The 24,221-nt window shown below is 40.2% G+C and overlaps 1 protein-coding gene across 2 annotated transcripts in view; it reads right to left on the bottom strand.

Moving 5' to 3' along the window:
- The window catches only part of LOC306667255 (immunoglobulin lambda-1 light chain-like), a 759,848-nt gene that overhangs the window by 498,879 nt on the left and 236,748 nt on the right, over positions 1 to 24,221 (bottom strand). The window lies entirely within an intron of this gene.

The following is a 24,221-nucleotide window of genomic DNA, read 5'->3' as shown; positions in this document are numbered from 1 at the left end:
AAACTTAATTTTGCTGGTTATAAAATTCCTGGCATCAACTTTCTTTCAGAGCTTGAAATATCTCATTCTTTGACTTCCCACTTTTGAGGGTCTGGGTTGAGAAATCAATTGAGATCCAAATTATTTTTCCCATATGTGTAATTTCCTTTTTTTTCTCTCTCTCATAGCCTTTAATACTTTATCTTTATCCTGTATTTTAGTCGTTTTCATTATAATGTGTCTTGGTGTGGGTCTGCTGTAAGTTTGTACATTTTGGGGTCCTGTAAGCTTCCTGTATTTTATTTTCTATTTCATTCTTTAGGTTTGGGAATTTTTCTGACATTATGCCATTGAAAAGATTGTGCATTCCTTTAATTTGTGTCTCTCCTCCTTATTCTATCCCAATAACTCTTAAATTTGGTCTTTTCATGTTATACCATAATTCTTGGAATTTCTGTTCATGGATTCTTATCATTTTCTCTGCATGGTCACCTTTATTTTCAAAAATAAATATTTTGTATTCATTGTCTGAGGTTCTATCTTCCAAATGGTCTAGCCTGTTGGTGATATTTTCCATAGAATTTATAATTTTATTTATTTATTTTTTCATTTCAAACATTTGTGCTTGGTTATTCTTCACAATCTCTAACTCTTTATTGAAGTGACATTATACTTCCTGTATTTTCTCTTTGATTTGTCCCTTTATATCATCATTTAGTTTGCAGATCAGATTAAGCGTGTACATTCTAAACTCTTCCTTGGACATTTCTTCTATTGTGTTGTCAGTGGCTTCTCTCATTGGGGCATCTTGCTTTGTTTGTGGCATTTTGTTCACTTGGTTTTTCATGTTACTTGTGTGTTTTCCTATCTAGTTTATGGAACTAATGCAGCACAGATTCTATCCTGTAGACCTATATTGTCCTTGAAGATTTCCTGTATCTCACCATTAAGAGGGCGACTAATATCAACAACTCCCAGTGAAAACAATATACAGTATCAAATCTAATAGCTCCCAGCAAGTTGACCACTGAACTCTTGCTATAAATCACAATGATGAGTTCAATCACTGTCCACAATAAAAACAGAAAATTTGCCAAACAGATTAACAATCTCAAACAGTGGTCAAAGAAAGAACAGAAACAAGAACAGAAACAATGCAGGACATGGTGTTCATGAGGGAAGAAGAGAGAAGCCAGAAGCAAAAGTCCACAGGAAGAATGGAAGAGGAACCAACAGAGATTGGTTGTTAGGTGGAGAAGAGGTAGAAAGGGAATCTAGGAAGACTGACAAGGGAGAGGAAGAGTGTATATAAAGAAAAAAAAAATAAAAATTTAAGAATATACAGCAGAACTGCAAAACAACATGGATATACCACCATCCTCAACAAACTGATGCACAAATAAAAAAACACCTGGCTCCAAATATGGTGGAGAGAGATGTCAGATAATAAAAATTAAAAATAAAATAATCTCAGTGGAAAATTAAACAACTGTCACTGCTAGGGTTCAAACACTTCTCAGCCCTGTCTCTGACTTCCCATAAGGCTTCCTGGCCCAGAGTGGCCCTGGCAGACCCAGTCACTATCTCACCAATCTGGGCCGCAGATGTCCTGGTTTTGGCCTCATTGCAGTCCCACGATCTCAATGCCACTGGGATTTGGAGGGAGACCACCAGGGATGAGCAATCTTGAGAGACAGTAACCAGATGGCAACAATCCCCACTCCCAGGAGGAAGACGCCCATTGCAGTCAAATCTGTAGGCACCCCAACACTGAATGTCCAGGTCCTGGCCAGTGTCCCCAGACAGGGGCATCTGTGCCCCAATATAGCATTGTCAGTAAACTCTGGCACCCCAAATGGACCCCAGGCTCTGCCCAGTGTCTCAAAATGGAAGTGGCCACGTGCAAGCAAACCTGGAATCTCCATGACAGCGGACCTCTGGGCAGTGGAGGAAGTGATAGTATCAGGAGTTGGTGGCAGCAGGCAGGGGTCAGCAGCTGCAGTCACCGGTGACATTGGCATCAGGTGGGAGGACTGTGGCAGCAGTGGCGTCAGCATCATCTTTGGCTGCACCTGCAGTGACACCCAGAGAGAAGACCTACTGGTGACCTCCAGTGAGCGGCAGCAGCTTTGGTGGCAGGTGGCAGGGGTGTTGGTGACAGCAGTGTAGATGGCAGCTGCACCGGAAAACCTCTGGAGAACCTCTGGGTGTCCCAGGGCAGCAGACCTCCAGGCAACTGCAACAGCATCGACAGCAGCAGCAGCACCTGGAGAAAAGTAAGGGCTTTATCCTCCTTGATCCCAGGCTCCCCCCATTGTACTGGTGGCCTCCATATGACAGCCACTCTTCATGGCAAAGTCAGAATTAGAAGTTCCCCTTTCACCCTCAGATACCAAGGATTCACTTTCCCTGGTCAATCACGAAGAAGGATGAGGAGGGGAAAAAGGGAAAAAGGAAATTAAATGAGAAGAAAAAGCACAACTTATTGCTCAAGCACTTGTCTTCTGGAATTCTTGTTCACATCAACAACAGCCAAATCCTTGGGCAAAGGTTATAATGTTGGGAGTTGCCTAGGAAGTGATACGGAATTATTTTTGATTGCAGTAAGTGGGATTTTCTAGTAATGATAGACTATATTTTGGATTTCAAATGTCCCCCAAAGGCCCGTGTGGCAAAGGCTGGCTTGCCAGCCTATTGGTGTTGGTGGAGCTTTCTGAACGTGGGGCCTGGTGGGAGAAAGCCAGGTCACTGGGAGTGTGTGCTTGGGCCTTCCTGTCTCTCTTTGCCTCCTGGTGGCTGTGAGGTGAACAGGCCTCCTCTGCTCCATGTCCCCTCGGTGATGCACTGTGCCAGCACAGGCCAAAGCAATAGGACTGAGCTCTTGAAACCTCTGAAACCATGAGCCAAAATAAACCCTCCCTTCTTGTAAATTGTTTATCTTAGGCATTTTGTTACAGCAATGGAAAGCTAACACATAATGCTTGAAAGAAAATTTGTTTATTCCAAAACTAATCTTCATTGGTAAGTTTGCTTTTTAAAGTTTCATAGTATTTTGATCATTCACTAAACTCTCCGGAGAACTTGTGCTCATTATTACTCTTTCCATATTATACATAGGAACCAAAGGGCCAGGAAGCACACCCTGGGGACAGATCTTTTCTCTTATTACCAATGTAGGTTGATCTGATTAATTTTCAAATGCTTTTAGTAATGGTATGAACACCTTAGACTTCATGAAATTCTCTGCATCACCTAGAATAGGTATCATGACTCTAGTTTACAGATGAGGAAATCAGGACTCAAACATATAAATGTAACTTTTCCAAATCTCAGCTTGCTGGTGAGTGTCAGAGCCAAAAAATGGAACCAAGTTTGCCTGACACTCTAGACAATGTGCTCTTTGTAATCCATTTTTTGATCAGGACCAGGAGGTCATTGCTGCTGCTGCTGCTGCTGTTATGCTTGCTCGTACATAGTACTACTCTTCTAATGACTATGTTGTTGTAGTGAATCCAGAACACACTGAAGCCTCACTCCATTATGGAGCCCTCGTCCAGACCTTCCCTGATGCACCATGCCTTTCAGGCTATCAGCTTGCTCTCCTGCCAGCTGGGCACTGGCTTCTGTTCCTGTAGGCTTCTAAGACAACCTTTTAGGGGAAGCCTGTGGGAGCCTTCTGGGAATGACAGGCCACTGAAGTGTGCCCACAGGTCCTTCTGGTCATCCCCAGCTCCTTCTTTGGCATCACCACTCAGTTAAGAAGTCAGGCAGGAAGAGAAAGTAAGGAAGGATCTCTGAATCCCAGGGCCCTGAGATGCCCTCATGGAGAAAAGCTCCACCACTGAAAGCATTTCCTAGCAATTACTGAAAGCAACTTAAAGTCTGAATACACTGAATTTTAGAGAAAAAAGAAACCAATGAAATGACACTTTTATGAAAAATGTATGAGGATGCCTTCAGTAATTATATAGATCAGTGTGGCTATGTCTTTTTCATTGGCCATTAATCTATACCAATTATTAATCATGTCCTGTGATGTTGTGTGCTTACAACCACTTAGGACTGGGTGCTGAAATGTGTTCTTTAAAGGGACAGATTATAGATTCCACTTCAAGAGTTTTTTCTTGAAGAAAGAATCAGCATCTAAGATAAAAATCAAGCTGATCCTTAAAATGAGTTGTTTTCCCCAGCTTTTACCCCCTGAAGATATGGTGTGAGTTTTCACAATGTTTTTGTCATTAGCTTCTCTGACCCCATAAAGGATGTTATTCTTACGAGAAATTTTGATGAGCAAAGAATTGTCCTGACTTAGACAAACGGCCAAATTAGGTGGGTGCTCTGGCCACATCAATCAATATAAGATGAACTTTCCCAGGCTTCTACATGACATCTGGTCACAAAAACAGGTGTGAGGTGGGGGGGTCTCAGCCCCATCACAACACTAAAATTCAAAACTCAGACCTGGTTGATGATGGTTAACTTCCTACTATCTTGCTCTTGTTACTTTTGTGCTCTTTTCTGTTCTTGAGTCTTTAATGATCAAAAAAAGAAAGTGATTGCTCTATGTTGAATAGAAACTTCCTGAGTTTCAGGGAAGAAGAATTAAGAGAAACATGATAGAGATGATGCCAAGATAGCAGTAATGGCATGTGCACCATCAGAGGCATTTGTATGACCTCAAGACAAGATGACTGCCTGGGTCACTAAGGGGACAAGACACCCCCCGCCCACCAGGAGGCCCAACCACCTTATGAGCTCCTCCAGCCTCTCTGGCTATACTTGACCCTGACCCACTGGCTGATAACCAGTGTCTTCTCCCTTCACCATTGCCTGGAACCTGATTCGGCAGTGGAATCACATGGCTCCCCCATCGCCTGGAATCTGCTCTCTCCATGCTCTTGATGTGGGATTGCTCTCACCCTGGCCCTCTCTCTCCTCTTTGCCTGGCCATCTCTCTGTCTCCATCTTGAGCACTTCCTATTTTGAGAGCCTTCCTCAGATGGCCCCTGCCTCTTTCCATCTTTTTCTTCCCTGGGTCATGCATCATGGTGACAGTAACTGCCATGTCATCCTCAGGCTCCTCCACTGTGTCATGACACAGTACACAATGTCTTGTGCATCCTGGTATTCCCAGAGAGCCACAGAGAGAGTGCTTGGTATGTATAGTACAATTAATGTGTATCACCAAGACCTAGCAAGCAAATCCTGGAGGCCCCTATGAGAAAACTGTACCTAAGGACAAGCTCAGAAATGCCTTGCTGGTCTCAAATCCTGGGGCGTGAACTCTGTTTCTCCAAATGTTTCACACTAGATTTCTTCCCCAAATTTTCTAACAAGTTCAATTTCATTTCAAATTTAGCTAGTTGGTAATAATAATAATAATAGTAATAATAACTTGAAAAAATAGTAGAACTGAAACCTAATTTATTTTTTTATAAAAGGGATGAAACCAATGATGTCAGTTACTGTTTTCCTTCAGCAAGAGAATAGATTGCAAATAGGACTTGATAAAATTGGAAATAATCATTTCTCATATTTAAATAGTTTCTTGTCAGTTACAAAGCCTTTTATTCACCTGTGCATCAGTTTAAAACTACAATAGATGAAATCAAACCCAGGCAGCTGGCATTGCACAGGTGCACAGTTGCAGACAGATCTTGCCCACGAAGTGAGCTGAAAGCCACAGCCTTTGTCTCTGTCACATGGTGTTCCTCACAGTCCTGCTTTGTAGCCCTAGGCAAGCCACATCTCTATCTTAGTACCCTCACCAATAAAATTAAAATGGTACTTGACTTTTCTGTTGTGAAGTATAAAATGAATTAATGTGTGATTCTCACATTGGTCCAATGGTAGCTATTGGGGAGCTTAAAAAAAAAAAAAACACTAATATCAGGACACCTGTGATGGTTTTAGGTGTCGACATGACTGGGCTAAGAAAGACCTTGAGAACTGGCAAAGCATTACTCTGGTTGTCTCTGTAGGGGGTTTCCAGAGGGGGTTAACATGCAAGTTGGTGGGCTGAGTGGAGGAGAGCCCCCCTCAATGTGGGCGGGTCCTACTCAATCTACTGGGGACCTGGGTAGAATGAAAGAGGAGATAAAAGGGAATGTGCAGGGTTTCCTCCCCCTCTCCTGGAGTTCGAACACTCCTCCTGCTCCTAAACATCAGAACTTCAGGTTCTCCAATCTCTGGACTCCAGGATTTAAGCAAGCAGCCCCCTGGGTCTCAGGCCTTTGACCTTGGGCTCAGAATTACACCATTGGTTTCCCTGTTTCTGAACTTTGCAGTCTTGGATTGGGCCATACTACCAGCATCCTAGAGTCTCCAGATTGCAGATGGCCTGCATAATCATACAACTCAATTTTCTTAGGAAGCCCCCTTGCATTTTTCCAGGTAGACAGACAGACTATGGATTCTGTCTCTCTGGAAAAGCCCAACAAATATACCACCCCAGACCAATGACAGCAGAATATCTGGGTTGAGTCCAGTTGTCGAGACATCTCTCTTTCTAAGTTTCCTACAACCTCAGAATGTGACAGTTTGGAAACAGGGTTGTTGCAGATATAACTGGTTAGTAGAGGATCATGCTGGACTGAAGTGAACCCTAATCCAACATGACTGCTGTTCTTACAAAAAGCAGAGATTTGAAGACAGACGCACACTGGGATAACAGCATGCAGATGAGGGCAGAACTTGGGTGATATTTCTACAAGCCACAGAGTGCCAGCAAGCCACCAGCCACTGGAAGAAATGCATGAAACAGTCTCCCTCAGAGGTCTCGGGAGGAACCAACACTGTTGCCTTCTTGCTCTTTGACTTCCAGCTTGCAGAACAAGGAGATGGTAAATTCACTTGTTCACACATCCCTCTTATGATCCATTTCATCATACTCCCACTAACATGGGAATCTAGTATTTGCTTTTAAAGAGTGAAAGCTTAAAAGGTAGAACTATTTTAATATACATTATTTGATGACTAGTACTTGGACACTTTTATGTTTATTGATTCTATATGCCTGTTTTCATCCTTCACTCATTTTTGTGCTGTCCTGCTTGGCTATCACTCTTGATTCATAAGAAATTTTCATATATTAAGGATACAAACTATTTTCACAAAGAAACAGAAACACATGCACACACCAAGTAAATATCTTTTCAATTTTCTCACTTGGCTTACTTTTTTATTGGTCTACTGTGGGGAGTCATCCTTATTTAGCAGAATCAGACTAGGTGGAGTCATGGGACTCAGAGGTCTGACTTCTAGGAATGGCCAGGAAGCATGTGGCACTGTGTGGGAGAGGTTCCCTGTCTCCTTTTGAAATATTCCCCCTAAGAGAATGGCTCCCCTAACTCCACCCTATCCTGTCCATCACAGAAGAAACTCCTTCTGGTCCTGTATATTATAAATAAAATAGAGTTGGGCAAGTTATTGTTTTAAAAAGCCATAGCTGGTATGGGAAGACCCATCATGCCTCCTCTCATTTAAAAAGAGTATTGGCTCTTATGTGTTTATTGAACAGATAAGTTTTTTGGGTTATTGAGTGAAAAACTGCCAACATCCTCCTCCAGCAGTTAACCATTTTCTCATCCATGCAGGATGGCAGAGTGCCCCCCCCCCCACAATCTACATCTGTGCTATGAATCAATTTCACAATAATTAATGAAAATAAAAAAGAGAAGAAGAAAAAAAAGCAAAAACAGTGTGAACATATTGATAGATACCACAATGGAAGTTGATCATATCACATATCAAAAGATTTAGAAAAATGAAGAGAAATTGCTTAATAGGATAACAAGCAAGGCCTGAAATAAAAGCAAAAACTGTGTTCAAAAATTGTGAAGAATACAGTCCTTTATGAAGGACTCACTGGGTTTACATTAGGATTTTCATGGTCACCAGTTACCATTGTCTTCATGGGCCTCTTTTTCCATAAAATATAGAGATACATAAAAATATATAATCATATGCTTTCATAGAGACTAAAATAATCCAGGATAGGATACATCCATTTTTTCCAATTTTGGAAACAAAACATTTCTGCAACCCCTAAAATATGGTGGACACTAACATTGCATTGATTAAGAAAAGCCCACCAGATGTGAAGTGTCTCCCAGCTGCTGAGAGCACAGACCCTCTCAGCAGTGCTTCTCAGGGCACTGTGTCTCCCAGCTGCTGAGAGCACAGACCCTCTCAACAGTGCTTCTCAGGGCACTGTTTCAATGGAGAGATGCTCAAGCCCTTCCTGGGGTGATCCAAACCCAATGACTGATCTATATAGACATCCAAAGTCCTGACTGTCTTGGTCCAACCGGACAATGCTGAAGAACCACTGAACTCTAGAGCCCCTTGTTGGACCAGGGTTTTTGGCTCCCCAATCAAAAAGATTTCCCCCTGTCACTTCCATTTCCATCCCTTCCCTTTCTCAAGGTGCACCTCAAATAGACATCCTGTGTTCAACACCATCTCAGAGACACTTTCAAGGGAAACCAAACCTGACATAGCAGCATCACCACAGAAGCATAGAGTAGGATCATTCATTCAGTTTTCTTGGGATCATAAACTGTGCATGTGCTCTACAGCTGTGGGACAACTGTGTTGCCAACTTTCTCATCCACATTTCCAAACACGGTGGAATTGCAGAGAAGAACAAGGTAGGTAAGTAGTCATGAGGGCTCTTTTGGTGGTCTTATGAAGTCACTGGCTCCCCTCTGAGCCTGCACCAGGTCTAATTGCTTCCAGGAGTGATGAAATGTGTTCCTTCATTACCTGCTCTTCCCAGAAGTAGGATCATATGAGCTCAACTTTCAGGATGTAAATTTCACAGTAAATAACCTTCTATGTGACAGTAATAGACATTCTCCCCTCCCCAGGATTTGTATTCAATTAAAGAACAAGTGAACATCAAAATGGATGTATAACCCCCAATGTGAATGGGCCTTGGAGCTGACCCTCTACCCTCCCCCAGATGAGCTGCTCCAAAGAGCTCAGCCCAAGGAAACACAGTGGTTTAGAAATGTCTTCACCCGAGTCCTCAGAGCTATCAGAGCTGTCATTCCAATAAAGAAGAAAGCCACAGCCACCGCCTTCAAGGCACCATTCCCTGACCTGCCCATTTCAGCATTGTGGTAAAGAAGGGTGATTTTGTGATACCCTTTGAGGGCAAAATGGTCCATTAGTCTTCATCTGTAACACAGTAGGTGTGCTGTGAAGGCCACGAGAGCTCAAAGCAGCACCTGGAAATGCTAGAGTATTGCCTTTCAAAAGGGAGAAGAGGAAAGTAATTTATCGTAAGTCCCTGTTTCACAGCAATTTAGAAATCTCTGCTCTCATGTTTGCTCTGATACTTATTGGGTGTCCATTTGACTCTTTAGAACCCTAAAGCTAGATCCAAGAGCTATTCTCTGAAATAAGTTGGTAGTTCTTTCCAGAACTCAGGGGAGGAAAGAAACAACAAAGTTGTGGAAAATGGCACCTGCACCCAGCTTCCTTTCTCACCTGCATACCCTAGATGGACTTACTTCCATTAGTCTCACTCACATCACTGCAGTGTGATTTAGAAGTATTACCCCTCTTCTGCCTATTCTCTAGCCCCATACCTGCATGGTTAGGAAGTCAACGTTCCTAAGTAACCAACACATTTTTGCCAAATACTGCAGCAGGTGACTTTACCTAGCTCATTTTATTTTGTCCCCACAACTCTGAAAAAGACATGCTATTTCCATTTTATAGGTGAAGCAACTGAGGCTCAGACACATTGCCCAGGGTGGACTTGGTTACAAATTGCAGAATTAGGATTTCAATACAGGTCAACTCCCTCCTTTGTTGGGGTGATGGAAGCATGCTGTGTATGTTAACTGCTTAGCATAGTATCTGCTTAATGAACATACTGTTGCTATTAGAAATTTAGCTGCAGGAAGAGGGTTGCTTCAGGATCTCTCTCCTAATCCCATTATATTATCCAAAGCAAAGTCATTCAGGCAAGGACATTCAAGAGATCCACTGATAACCCTAAGAAATACATGTAATGGGTGCTACAGTCGGATCTGGAATGCCTCAAAGGTCCACGTTTAAAGACTTGGTCTCCAGTCAGTGGTGCTATTAGGAGGTAGTGGAACCTAAAAGGTGGGGCCTAGTGGTAGGTCTTCCAGTCACTGGGGGTGTGCCCTTGGAAGGCATACCTCCACCATAGTGTACTAAGTTGCTACAGGTCCAAAAGCAGAAGGACCACTCAATCATGAACTGAAACCTCCAAAACTGTGATCCAAAATAAACCTTTTCTCTTCTTAAGTTCATTTATCTTCAGTATTTGATACAGTAATGGACAGTTGACTAACACAATGGGCAAAGGACAAAAAAAAATTATAGCTGACAGAGAAAAAGAAAAACAATGGCCATGAAACCGATAAGCATATGATCAACATAACAAGAAAAACTGAAACAAGGTAAGACCTAACCTATCACATTAACAGAGATGAAAGATTCTGATTATACACTGCATTGAGGAGGACATTGTTTTTAAGAATGTAAATTGAAGCAGGCAAGCATGTTAAGTTAGCAAAGTAAGGCGAATAGGTTCAAGGCAAAATGTGAAAGTCAAACCCCATGAATTGCAGACATAAAATACACTTCTGGTAAATAAATCTACAAGCTAGTGAAGAAAATATAAACCATTAGTTGATCTAGCCAGGACAGATACATGGAGAAAGCACAAACCTTGACTCCTGACTTATAGCTCGCACTGTCCCATTCTGCTTCCTGGCATGAGCATAGCTGTGTCCATCAAAGCAGAGAAAACCATTTGACAAACCTAAGAGAAGCAGAACTTAAGGAGTCAACTGCCCATCAGCAGTCATAAAATCTCTCTAGACCTAGTGTTAGTGGGAAAAATAAACTCAGATAAATTCTACTTTGCACAGATCTCATCAAAAAAGAAATAAATGAAAATGAGGACATGCCTGTAGTAGAATATGCTGCCTCATCTAGTATATTCCCAACAGGAGAGAAGTTCCCATTTCGATGAGGCATGGATGAGAACCAAATCCTCAATGTTCAACTGACATATCTCATAATTGGAAGAAGTTTCCATTGATGGATTTCAAAACACAGTTCTCACCTCCTCACATATACTCAGGTACTGGATATAACATCATCTCCAGTTCTTTGCTGGATGACCCTGAGGGAATCTGGGCAATAAGAACTTCCTTGGAAGACCTTCCTGCACCAGGATGACTAACAATAAGTTAGATAAATTCAGAAGTGACTGCACCAAGGCATACCTCACTAGTCCCAAGTTAAGCCCAATTCCAGTACCATTTCCCTCACCCAAACAATGGTGATGACCAATGGAAAGCCACCCAACCCAATGGGAGTTGGGACAGGGGAAATTGGGGTGGAGAGTTGGATGTCATAATTGATTATAGTTAGGCATCTTATTATTGAAATTTTTATAAAACTTATGACCAAGTCATTATACTACAGAGAAGCCTATACAAAGGATGGTCTTAAGTTTGAGCCTTATTGGTCTCACAGAATACTAATCTCCCAGTTGCTCTTTCCATTTAAGAAAAAGTGCCAGCATAATTGGGTAGGTCTGAAGGAGGAAAAGAATCTCAGTCAAATCTTGCCTGTCAACACATACATAAATGTGTTCCAGATGAATAAGTCAAAGTGCTTTTAATAGAACATATAAGTAAATGCATCTTCGTCAAGAAATGGATATTTGTTAGACTTAAAACAATAATGATATTGCAAATGAAAAGATGGACAGATTTTCAGTATAATTTAAATCTTTTGTCTATTTTTAAAAATTTCAAGTAGTGTAAAAGAAGCAATAAGATATGGAAAACAACTATAATAATATGACAAAGATATGCATAATTTAGTATAAAATATTTCAGTGACTAAGAAAAGCAACACAATTTACAATAGACACCAAGGCCTAACAAATGTATGATAACATGTTCTACCTAACCTGGTTTCATGAAGTAAAAGTCATGCCCAGTGTAATGCACAAAGAGATCCTTTTCTGCATTTAGTAAATATTTTTAAATGATTATGTTCAGTACTAATAACAGAAGGAAAACTTGAACATTAGTAATGAAAATTCAAATTGAACCACAATTTCTGAAAAGCAATAGGGCATTATTCATCAGGCAAGAGCATTTAACTGTTCAATATCTTGATGTTTTTCCTTCCAGGAATGTCTCCTAGGAAATCATCTCAAATTCAGAAAAAATGTACATACAATACATGCACAGCAGACACCATTCTTAATTGTAAAAAAATAAATAACACAATCCAAGAGTAATGAGACACACAGTAAGAAAGGCTTATTTCTATGAAATTCCTGCTCAGGTCTTTTGCCCTTCATCTTTCAATTGATTTACTTTCTTATTTGTTTGAAGAAAATCCCTATTCTAAATATTGACGTTTTGCAAATGAGTTTGGTGTTTCTTTTCTGATTGGGGTAGGGTTGGGTTGTGTTGTTATTGTGGTTACATTGAAAGTATCTTCTCCAATTCTGTGACTTAACATTTAATTTATTTAGGCTATCTTCTCTAATGTAAAAATTTTATTCTCCCCCTAAGACGGGAGCTGGATCACAACAACAGACAACCCACAATACAAGGGTAGTACAGAGTAACAAAAAAAACTGATCCAGGGCTGTAGCACAGAGTAACAAGAAACGCTGGACCAGGGCTTGCCTACCATAGGTAAAGCCCTTGGTTCCATTACCAGCACCACCAAATGGTAGATAGATAGCTAGATAGATAAGCAAGCAATCAGTCTAGTGCTGGGAGAAGAGCTGGAACCTGAAGAGACCTCACTCATGCATACACACACACACACACACACACACACACACACACACACACACAGTATAATACAGGCATTCAGAAAGGTCAGGGAGCTGAGGGTGGAGCAGTAATATTAAAAAAGTAAAAATAATAAATAAAAACTCAACAGCAACACAGTTACAGTTGCACCCTGTACACAGGCAAAAGCTTGACCCATCAGAGTCAAGCTACTAAAAATCAATGAAAAAAAACCTTGACAGCAGACAGGAAAAGATACATGGGATACAAAAGAACAAAGATAAGAATCAGGAGAGAGAGAGTTCATCAGAAACTAACCACACAATCAGGTGATGTTGAAAATAGGGGAACTGTAAGAATTTCATAATCACCATAAAGTGTGCTTAGGATCAAAAGCTTTTTCAGACAAAAGAGTTGAGACAATTTCTCCATCAGGCATATTATAGGAAATATGAAAGGAAATTCTTCAGGCAAAAAAAAATGTCTATGGGCAAGCCAAAAATGAAGACACATTAAAAAAAAGATTCATGTTTTAATTGCTCTAAAAGATAACTGACTGATGCAAAAATAGAAACAATGTAGTATGGAGTTAAATTTCTGACAAAAGCAGCAAAAGAATGAAAGAATGTAAGGGGAAAATTGGAATTATACTGTTGGAAAGCTCTAATGCAGTGTTTGAAGTTGTATAATATCATTTGATGGTAGACTTTGATAAGATGAGAATGTATATTATGAACCTCAAGAAATCACTTAAAAATTTTAAGACAATACTGGAGATAAGATCTATATATTTATAGAAAATAATCTAAAAGTAGACTGAAATAGGAGAGAATAAAGAACAGATGGAACAATAGAGGACAACTAGGAAGGAGGCAGATGGTGTTCCAACCCTATCTATAATTACATTAAATGTAAATGGTCTAAACTCACAAAAAAGGCATAGATAACAGACTGGAGTGTTTATAAAGAAATGCGCAATTACTTACTAACTGTAATGGTTAATTTGAATTGTCAACTTGATTGGATTAAGAGGCCAAAGATTAAGAGGCTTCTGGGTGTGTCAGTGAGGGTGTGTCTAGGAATGATTGGTATGTGGAATAGCAACCTGAAGTGGAGACCCTCCCTAAGCATGGGCAGCACTGTCCAATAGGATAGTGGCTTGGATGGAATAAAAGTTAGACAAACAAGAAAGCAGCAGCAGATGCAAGCTTGATTCTTCTTGAATGGGTTCTTGATTACTACTGCAATCACCTGAGGATACGAGACTCTTACTCCTTCACTTTTCCAAAGTGGACTCTGCTAGTGATTCTCCATGAAGTTTCCAGAAGCCTTCAGTTCCAGACTGGAGTAGCACCATTGATCCCTCTTGTTCTGAGGCTTCAGTCTCTTGGACTGTGCAGCTGCTGGTTCCTTCAGCTCAGCAGCCTGCAGATGGCCATTGTGGACTATCCAGCTTCTGGTTGTGTAAGCCAATCTAATAAATTCCCTTTTCATAATCATATTTCCTGTTTATTCTGTTTCTCTAGAGAACCCTAATACCTTATCTATTAAAGAATTTGCTTTAAATATAAAGACATACATGAGTTAAAATAAAAGAAATAGAATATGCCATTCAAATGCTAATCCAAACTAAGATGGAATGGTTATACTGTAACAATATTAGACTTCAGAACAAGAAAAATTACTGATGATAAAGAGGGACAGTACAAAAGGACAAAGCAGCCAATTCACCAAGAAAACATAACAACCCTAAATGACATTGACAATGGTTTCAAAATACATGAAGCAAAACTGATGGAACTGAATAAGGACATAGTAAAAAACACAATTTCAGTTGGAGAATACAAAACTCCTTACAATGATCAATGGAACAAGTCTACAGGAAGTCAGCAAGGCTGTGGAAGACCTGAGCACCACTGCCAAAGAATGTGACTCAACTGACCCAGGAACAATGGCAGACTCTACTTCTTCTCAAGGGCACAGTCACCAAGACTGGTCATGTTTTGGACCATGAAAAGTCCTCAACAAATTAAAATACTTGAAATCATACAAAGCATATTCTCTGACTGTTACAGAATTGTTTGAAATCAATAAGTAGAGGGTGCTTGCCAAGACCTGGGGAGGAGGAAGGGTTTCACAATAGAAGGCACCAGGAATTCTGCAGGGGGAAAATTTGTCCTATATCCCGATAATGGGAGTGATTTCCTGACTCTGTGCATGTGTCAAAATGTAATGTGGCTGTATGCCTAAATAATGATTCATATTTTAAATCAAAATTTGAAGGTGAGCTTCTGATAACATTAAGTAAAATGGGTTCAACATTATACTATCTACATGAAACCAAAGATGTTACAAATGAATAAAAAACAAGAAACATTTCTGAATATCAAAATATAGGTTGTTTAGTATGGTTATTTACTTTCTGATCTTCAAAATTGTTTTGCACATTCATAATGTTCAAAGACAACATAAAAATCACTTACATGAACATGATATCAGATGATTAGAAACAATGACTGTCCCCCTTGGTATAGGATTGTCATCTCCAAGGCAACCCCTTAAGAGGACATGTGTCTAAACTAATAAGCTAGAGTCTGTGCCAAGAAACCCTGGGAAAACCCTTTTTTGCAGGCCATCTTCCATGTGACAATTCTTCATCTGGAAAAATGGTCAGAGAAGCTGTCACAGGGAAAACCCTGTGTCCATGCTCCAGTCTCCTATTGCTGATGGATACTGATGGAAGGACACCAAATTCGAGCTGTCCTGTAACAACTTATTTGGTTTCTAAGAACCATGCAACCTGGACACATGTGGGCTCCCTTCTGCAGCTGCCCAAGATGCCAAAAGGAAAGAAGGCTAAGAGAAGAAGGGGGTCCCAGCCTCTGCTGTCATGAGTAAGGAAGAGGCCAGGAAGGTTGACAGTCTCCTACTGGAGAAAAGGTCTAAGAATTTTAGCATTGTACAGGATGTCTGTTGCAATAGGGACCTCACCCACCTTGCCAAGGGGTCCCACTACATCTGGCTGCAATAGCAAAGGGCCATACCCAATAAGCAGCTGAAAGTGCCCCCTTGATTAACCAGTTCACCCAGGCCTGGGACCACCAAAGAGCTACACAGCTGCTTAAGCTGGCCACAGGTACACACCAGAAACCAAGTAGGGAAAGAAGCTGAGGCTGTTGCCCAGGCTGAGAAAAAAGCTGCTGGCAAAGAGGCCATCCCTACTAAGAAACTATCAGTCCTTTGACCAGGTGTCATACTGTCACCATCATGGAAGAGACTAAGAAGTCGTGGCTGCTGAAGACTGCTCATGATGTGGATCCTTCGAGCTGATTTTCATCCTGCCCACTCTGGATTGCAAGATGAGAGGCCCTTATACATCACCAAGGGGATGATGGCCAGGATGGGACATGTGGTCCACGGGAAGATGTGCAGCACTGTTAACTCAGAAGCCAAAGGAGCTCTGGCTAAGCTGGTGGAAGCTACCAGGACCAATCATAATGACAGATATGATGAGCTCTGACACCACTAGGGAGGTAACGTCCTGTGTCCAAAATCTGTGGCTCACATAGTAAAGGTGGTAAAAGTTTTTGTTACTTTTATGTACAGAAAACTGAAGAGTGTAAATTTAGCCCAGTTTGGTGGCAAGTTCTTTGGCCTTTGACTCCTCCAGTTCAGTAATGCCCAGGGGTTAAGGGGAAGGGAGACATGCATAGAGCAGCATGGAGGACTTTTAGCACAATGAAACTCCTTCATATGATACTGAAAGGGTGGCTATGTGTCATTAGAAACTTGTCCTAACCTACAGAACACACAACACCAGGAGTGAGCCCCCCATGTAAACATAGGGCACTGAGTGATAATGATGCATCCAGGCAGGTTCATCAGCTTTGAGAAGCGTACCCCAGTGAGGATGTTAATAGCAGGAGACTAAGCTCTGTGGGCCATTTGGCACTGGGAACTCTGTACCTTGAGCTATGAACCTAATGCTGATCTTAAACATCAATTTAGAGCCCAAGAAGAAGATTCCATTCTGATCTTTGGCCAACTTCCCTCAAATGAAAAAAGCAACTGATTTCTCCTCATACCATGATATTAAGTATTCAAAATCTCTCTCCATGAGCTTTGGAATAATAAAAAGGCAAACTTTGGTGTTTTTTGTTCTTGTTTCAAGAGACAGCCAGCCATAGCCTGGTTCTGTTAGCCCTGTGTTAGATCCAAGAAGTAAACAGATGGGATGCAAAGTGGGGCCAGAGTCTGTCTTGGAAAATCCCAGTCTCCCTCTCATGTGAGCCCTGAAAGACTGGAAAACATAGAAACAAGATATATGCCAGGGGAACTCATAGGTTACAGTGTTTGGGTTCCAAAACCCATTATGTAGTTTCTAACTCCAGTTGCACTAAGAGTTATTTAGGGAACCCAGGATAAATTACATCACACCTCCCCCCCCCCCACCCCCAGCCTTAGTGTTCACTCTATAAAATGTGAATGATAAAAGTGTTGACCCTGGGAACTGTGCTGGGGATGAAGGGACAGGGTATACATGCCCCCTCAGTCTGGTGAACTGTGAACCTTCAGGAAATATTAGCTGGATCAGCCCAGCAGGGCAAAGTCATTGCCACTACCTCTTGGGGGATGGATTTTGGCTCGACTCTAGCCTGCATGTGTGTATACCCTTCACCACACGATCTTGAACTCCAGGAGTTCACAGTTCCTTCTGAGACTGTCCATCAGGTTTCATGGTGCCTACAGCAAATGACTATTGATTGTTCCAGGTAGAGGGGACAGTTTTCATTGTTTCTGTAATTTCCTCTCAGAATACTAGCAAATTATACTATTAATTTCAAAGAAATGACTGCAAGTAAAAAGCACAGCATTTTTTGCATACAAATGCAACAGCATAGTAAAAATACTACTCAGAGACCAGAGAAAGGAGAAGGTATGGAAAAGCAGTTACTACTTTTTTCTGAATCTACAGAATTAGGAAAATTCATAAAGAATTCTAAATATACTTCCTGTTCAATGAGAGAAAAAAAAATCTCGGACATAGCAAAATATTTAAAATACCAAAAATGAAAAAACAATGAATTCTTACAGAGTCTAAATACTGTGATTTTATAACAATGTTTATTTTGAAAAATGAGAGAGATGAAAATAGATATTTCTTGCCAGAAATAAGCACATTAGAAGCAATGATGAAAGTAACTGAGTTTAAAAAGATAAAGGTAATTGAGAGAAGAGTTAGCATTATTTAACTTAAAAGTTAATTTTACGTTAAAATTAGAGGCACCAAAACTTTGCCTTTGAAACAGAACATCTCCTATACATTTCCAGCTAATTCCAAAACATCATGGGAGGTGAGGAGGAGCTACCCTGGGGGAAGACAAAAAGAGGGAAGGGCAAATTCACAGCATTGCATAGGTGGATTTTTTTTTTTTTAAATGGAGATTCAGAAAATTATTCATTATCCTGGTGCTTCCTGTTTAAAATTATTCACACATAATGACAGAAGGGCTGAACCTTGAATGCTCCAGAGAAAGATGTCCTGAGAGTCTTCAGATCCATAAATAATGGGATTGTTTAAAAATAGGTCATCAAAATCAATCTAATTGCCTTCTATTTTTAATATAAATTCTTTTCACTGATTTTCAAAATGGGTAGCCCATTAAAACACATTAATCATGACCCTAAAGGTGTATTTGTATTGCAAAAAGCCTAAGGTAGAGAATAAAAAGCAATTTTCCATCACATGAACCTGGAACAGGAACATCATCAAAGTTAGCCATAACCCCTGCTTTTCCCAGGAAAATCCATGTCTGGGTAAAGCCTGGGAGGTGAGGCATCCAGACAGCAAAGCCTTGTCCAGCTGCAGGGCAGCAGGTGGAAATGTTGATGCCTCTTGTGTCTTATTTGAATAAAAGGTCTCTAATTTTTCAGAGCTAGACAAAATCATAGGACCAATCATCTGTGTGCATTATCAGGTGAGTAATGTACCCAGCAACTGCAGGAAAGATGTTCCTTCTGGAAAATCAACTGAAGAGAAGTAGTATCAGAAATGACCCATCATGCCAACAATCAGAGATAACCCCAGAAACATTTTGACATAAACACAAAGTTTTAAAACATGGTGGATATATATACATATATTTTAGATGCCAATCAATATAGTTCTTCAAAATTATGAATGGAGCACAGATAGGTGTCTGTCACCATTTGCTCAACTACCCTTCCGGTGTTGGACATTGTGAACAGAGCTTCACTAAAAGTCCTCCAGACAAATCCTGGCCAACATGTTAATGACTTAGGATGGATTTCAGAAAGCAAACTCATTAAAGGGAAGAAGAGATGCAGGCTGGGCTTGAACTTGAGATCCTCCTTCTTCAGCCTCCTGAGCCATCCAAATAAAAGATATAGACCACCACACCCAGCAACAAACACATTTTGAAGGCTCCTTCATACATGCCATCAAGAGGAACTCGGGAACATAATTGGTGCTTTCCTAAAGTATTAGAAAACACTCCCTTCCCCACACGCTTGCTGGTATTTGTTATTGTTCTCTTTACTCATTTGACCAGCTTGTGGCTTATGTTTAGTTTTTAAGCAGAAAATTCTATATGCCTGCAGTGCATTGGTATTCCATGTCCTGGTGGCAACAATTTAAGAACTTAGCCCTTTTCCCACTAGGGGTTTTCATGTTCTTCTTTTATATGTTATTATTATTAATCCTTTGTAATATTTAATTCTGCTAATCTTTTGTTTTTGCCTGTTGAATTTTTCTTAGGTATTTTGGTCACAAAGAAATTTCTTTGTTTTCACATTTTAAAAAAGTATTCCTTAAATATTCTGCCTTAGCCATCTTCCGTGGAAAGACTTCCCTGACCTCCTAATGACACCAAAATCATTGTGATTAATAAAAAGTTTCTTTATATTGTAAGACCTTTAAATAAAATAGAGATACAAAATCTTTTTAAGCCAGAAAATTATTCTATTGACAATATAAAAGATGAATAAAGTGACATGTGATGCAATAATATGTATTTCTGAATATCAAACCCTGAGCTCAGCTGCAGTAAGATTGTCATGAAAAGAGAGGTTTGAGGCATAGGTCAGAGGTAAAGCACTTTCCTAGCTTGTACAAGGAGCTGAGTTGGATCCTCAGTAAAAAAAAAAAAAAAAAAAAAAAAAAAAAGAAAAGAAAAAATTAAAATCCATTCTGTATAAACAAATACAGAAAATTAAGTATGTAGGATACCAATGGACACTAGTATTAAAAACTTGAGGTATTTATGAATATTGGATGCAAAGCTAAATAATAATAAGAGAAAGGAGAAATACTTTAACTGAAGGAAGAAAAAAATGATCCAGCAAATTATAAATGGTCGAAGTGCAGGATATTGGGAAGTTTGATTTGGGCCATATTTTTGGAATTATGTCAAAAAATTTCCTGAGGTTAGGTCACAGTGTGGAGAAAAAAATGACCTATCACAAACCCCAAATCTTACCAAGTGGTAAGGCCTAAAGAAGATCGTGGAGCCCCATATTCTTTAACAGGTGATGCAGAACAGACTTGGAAGAAGAACTAGGATCCAAGTGGATGAGAGGAGCTCCATCACAGGCCACTGGCCTGTCACATGGGCGTCGAATGGTGGATTAGAACCAGTAATCAAAATGCATATTACTTCTGTTTTTAACTTTCATGATAAACTTTCTCCATACTTTATTATAAAACTATTTTAGTAATTCGTAACCTCTATAGTAGAAATAGTATAAAAGACTTTAAGACAACTTTTATCAAGAAAACTTTGTGAGATCCGTGCATTTCAAGTATCTTCAAGTATGATGATATTTGAGCCCAAGTCTCAAATCTGTGGTTATGTATATATTCCTGGTTGAACTGATTTTGTAACAACTGGACTACTACTTTGAAACCGTTTCCACCATAAAAGAACTCAACAAACATAATAGCATTGAGATCATATCATTTCTGTTCTCTAGCAGTAATCAAATTAGAAATCAATAGTTCTCTGGAAAAGTAGAAATCAGTGACAGAAAGACAACAGAAAAGATTTAAACATGTAGAAATTAAACAATACCCTTCCAAATAATCCCTGATCAAAGAAGAAAACTCCAAGTTAATTTTTTAAATTACGTATATCGAATGGAAAAACAACATACCCAAAATATGTGGGATGCTGCTGCAACAATAACTTGGGGTAAATTCATAGCATTAAAATGCTAAAAATCAATAACCTAAATTTCTAACTTAAAAAGTTAGAAAAATAAGAACAAATTAAAGTCAACAAAAGTAAAATGTTACCTTTAGTCAAACTATTCAAACTGTTAAGGAAATTGCTCTGCATTATTTCTAATAGTTACATATGAATCAATAATTATTTCAATAAAAATTCAGTTAAAAACAGTTAATTGCAGTTCTAAATATCAAAGTAGAAAAATGAAACTTTAAATATAATATGGAAGTGTGTTCAATCTCCTTAGCAATTAAGGAAATGCAAATTAAAACCAAAGGATATACTATTTTACACTTATAAGGATAAGCAAAATTCAATGCTAAGTGCTGGCAGGAGGGTGGGCAATAAAAGCTTGCATACACAACGGTTTGCTACTCTTTATGTTACACAGGCCACACAAGTTTTTATATATGTATTGCATATTTGATTTTAAAATCACATATAAAATGATTTAATTCTTGACAAATGCTTCCAGTATTTGATGTTAAGCACAATGCCAGTACTATAAGATTCAATTATTTGATACTCAATATCTACTGGTATTATCCTAAGGTTGTTAGAATTAGGAATTATAATATTAAATTTTATCTGTGCAAGTAGATATAGCAATAAAAACTACGAGATAATGCTTGTGCTAAAGAAGAAATCCAGAGGGAAATCACAAACCGGTATTCTGAGAATAGATGACATCACATACATTTATTAGGAAGCAAGAGCAAATGAATGCAAGTTGATTAAGCTTTCAACTCAAGAAGTGGTGACAGAACAAATGAACCCAAGAAACGAAGAAATTAATAAAGACAAGCCAAGAAATTAGGAAACTTCTCCACCACCTCCCACCCCCACATAATGGGGAAGTATGTGCCTAAACATGTGTACATGTTTGTATGGTACATGTATAAACATATATGTATGTACATATAAGTATATATGTGTGCATGTATACTCAAACATGTAAAATATATAATGCATATGTCTAAATTCTCTTATTTATAAAAGTATCACATACACTTTAGATGTCAATAATTACAGTACTTCAAAATTGTCAAGAATGATCTAGATAGTACCCACCATCATTTACTCAAATGACCTTCTATTAGATATTACCAACTGTTTTTCTACAGGGCCTCTAGCTAAATCTTTGCCAGAATCATTAATTGCTTTCACAGATTTTTTAAAACTAGACTCTCTGAATCAAAGAATAAACATTTGGGTGAGCTTTGACTGACACCTCCTGGAAATCCAACTGTTACCCAGCTATTTCACAGTCTCTGTTTGCATCAGCTGGGGCCTGATGTTTGTGGTGGATAATTCCTCACAGGCTCACAGGCTGCAGCTCTCACTGTTACATAGCAATTTTTGTGTCAATCTGGGACCATCCAAAACCTGTGCTTTCCCCATCAAAGACTAGGCGTGACATTTCTACACATTACCAACATAAAATTATTTACATGGCAACTCTACGCAGAATAAAGCTCCATCCGTTTTATTTGAAGCAAAATCCAGGCACATTATATACAGAGCAGCTGAAGCCAGAATTGAGGACAGGCAGTTAGTGTAGAATAGGAAATCTGGTCAAATCCAGGAATGGAGGCCATCAGAGTCTGGGAAGTTGGGAAATTGGAATGTCAGTGTCTCCAGAGCCCTTTTGGTCACCAGGGTTACCTGCCTAAATGCCCCTCACCAAAAGATGCAAGCAGGGAATTGCTAATTGATGCCCCCTGGGCCCCTACCTGCCTGAATCCTCCCTGTGGCCCTTCCCCCTGCCATCTGCTGCTCACCTTTTTTGCTGTGTCACCAGCAACTCCTGGGCCTAGTCATGTAGGAAGGAAGGAGAAATAAGGAGGCGGGAAAGAGACCCTAATGTAAAAAATGTAGGGTGTGCTCTCTTCCTAGGACTCTAGAACATCAACCATAGCCCCCTTCGCCCTTCCAGAGAAGTCTATATTATTACCTTTAAATAAAACCTGCATATTATGCTTGCCTTGGCGTGCTTCTCTGATGTTCAAACTTCAACACCTGAGGAGGCAGAACTCTTCACCAGTAAACAGGGATATCACAGCCATAAAATCATTCCAATGGGAACGATTTCCTAGGCACAGTTATTGTAAATGGCTTTTCAAGGTTTGGAAAGTCTAGCTTGGTTAGCAGAGAGCAGTGTGCAAGCCCCTGCACCCAGAACTGCATATTATGCCCTCAACTCTGATGCCTGTGGGAACCCTGTGAGGCCCTGAGGTGCTGCACCCATGAACTTTTGCTCCTGGGGAAGAAGCTGACTTGTGATTGTAAGCTCCGCGGGTCTCCGTGGCAGGACAAAATGTAAGCTTGGCGGGCTTGGCGGGTACAGTTAGCAGCCAAATACAATGGGACAGAAAGTGGCCAGAGCAAGCTTTATTGGAATTTGGCTCACCTGCGAAATTCCCATATCCCCGGGGTATATGAACCAGGAGAAAATGGCAGGTGGCCCTGGCTGCCCAGGGTTTTTATAGACTGGGATGGGAGGGGATCTTGTTCAGTGACAGGTGGGTGTGAAGGATCAGTGGAACTTTCCATCCACCTTGCTGCTAAATTTCTGGTCACCTTTGGTGAGCTGGTCTTTGTTCCAGCAGCTCAGCTTCTTTGTTCCAGCTGCTCAGCTTTGTCCCCTACAGTCACCTAATTTCCCACCTAACAGTGATACTTCACCATTTTGTGGGAGTGGGAGGTTGTGGGGAAGGAGTTTGCTTAGGGGAACTGGGTCCTGAAGGCACATGCTTAGACTGCATGTAGGGGTAGGGGGTTATAGGCATGGCATCAATTGAGAAACATCACTCTGGTTTCCTCTTTCCTTTGCTGGGCCATCACTTAAGGGATAGGAGAAGCCAATCAGAGGGAATTGATATTAGCAGGCCTGAATGACAAGGACCAATGCACAGGCTTTGGCTGGCTCATGCAAACGCTTTAGACTTCCATTGAAGACTTGAACTTGAGACTGACAAGTCTTTCCCCTCAAGCTGCCTAGGAGCCCCTTAGACAGAGAGGCAGATCCTTGGATTGTCTGCGAAACCAATAAGGAAAGCCTTGGCATCTGAGGGTGGTTTTTTAGGGAAGAGAAACAAGTCTTAGGAAAGGCCGATTTTGAAAAGTGGCACTAACACACTAACCACAGTGCACAGCAGAGAAAGTTCTCCGAAACATAAAG

The sequence above is a fragment of the Sciurus vulgaris genome (genome assembly GCF_902686455.1).
Source record: "Sciurus vulgaris genome assembly, chromosome: 8".
Lineage (NCBI taxonomy): Eukaryota > Metazoa > Chordata > Mammalia > Rodentia > Sciuridae > Sciurus > Sciurus vulgaris.
This window is presented reverse-complemented; position numbering and strand designations above follow the sequence as displayed.